Source organism: Dendroctonus ponderosae, unplaced genomic scaffold (assembly GCF_020466585.1).
Source record: "Dendroctonus ponderosae isolate FM_Combo_2020 unplaced genomic scaffold, Dpon_F_20191213v2 Dpon_F_20191213_8, whole genome shotgun sequence".
NCBI lineage: Eukaryota > Metazoa > Arthropoda > Insecta > Coleoptera > Curculionidae > Dendroctonus > Dendroctonus ponderosae.
In genome coordinates, this window is record NW_026019016.1 from 5,286,504 (window position 1) to 5,287,753 (window position 1,250).

General features: G+C 38.2%; 1 protein-coding gene across 1 annotated transcript in view; it reads right to left on the minus strand.

Annotated features, from left to right (window-relative positions):
* LOC109534397 (nedd8-activating enzyme E1 regulatory subunit) overlaps positions 1-1,250 on the minus strand; it is a 70,709-nt gene that overhangs the window by 2,717 nt on the left and 66,742 nt on the right. The window lies entirely within an intron of this gene.

Genomic DNA, 1,250 nt, shown 5'->3' on the forward strand with positions numbered 1-1,250 from the left:
TAAACGTTTTCGCGTGCAGTACGGATTTCTCGACTCTTTCAAACGCCCAAAATGGTAACAGTATTTTGGTGTTTCACTACTCTATCCGTGTCTTTGTTAAGGTGCATGATTGGGGTTTAATTGCAGATCGAACTCCCTCAGGCAGGGCCTGCCGAACATCGGCAACCCGAAGAGGAAAAGCAGCCTGGAGGATATTGGGCTTTCGCACTTTTCCACCAAGTTCCAAAACCCCATCAAAATCGCCCTGAACGACAGCATCGGCCTGGAAGTTACTCCTCCCGAGGAGGACAGCCCTCCCATTATGTCCAGCAATACAGCCATGGTGGTCAATCCTGTTTCCATTTTTGGCGGCCCCCCGATTCATACAGCCAGCACTTTGAGCCTGCAGTCGATCGGAGCGATGCCCACTTTAGGTAAACAGTATTTCTAGAGTATTTCTATTCACTCTCATTGATTGATTGATTAAACAAGTAGAAAAAAAAACGTATCCAGGAGCGTGTTCATAAACAGCGCCCAAAAGGGACAAAGTTCTTCACAAAGTGACGTCTGTTAGAACAAAATTTAGACAAGGAAAAAGGGACTTTCTCTTGTGAAGAAAAAAAAGGCGAATATAACCGCGCATGAAAAAACTTACACCGGGTGGATAAACCTGTCCGGGTACACCCTGCCAGCCACTTTGGTTTAACCAAACTTCTTGTTGGGTATTTTGCCTCAGAAATTTTTGTCTTTAAAAAAGACAGAATTTCCTCACGTCTTCTATTACAGATTGACAAATAGTGCTCCCATTTTGCAATAAGAACGAATTATTTATCAAAAAGTAATCAAGAACTATCACCTAGAGGGTATCCTGCGACACACTTAGGCTCAAGCTGTAAGAGAAAATTCCAATTAGTAAAGAAATTAATTTGAAAAATTACCTTGACGTTTCGATAGCTATTTTCTGCTATCGTTATTAAAAGAATCTAAATGAACCTAAAAAATAGTATGATAATAAATTGTGTAACAATAGTAGGATAATAGAGTATATGAAAATTCGCTCTGATAATTCGTCTGTGCAAATTGTCAGTTATGTGACTTTGACTTAATCTCATTGTTTAAATTAATAAAGGTAATGTTAATTAATAATTTTGGTGTAAATTTAATTTGGGTGTATGATTCTCTGGTCTACTTCAGATTTTAGCATAGGTAACCATGTATGACTTAAATTAAATGAACATGAAGCAACACAATTATTTTGATTTAGTAAAATT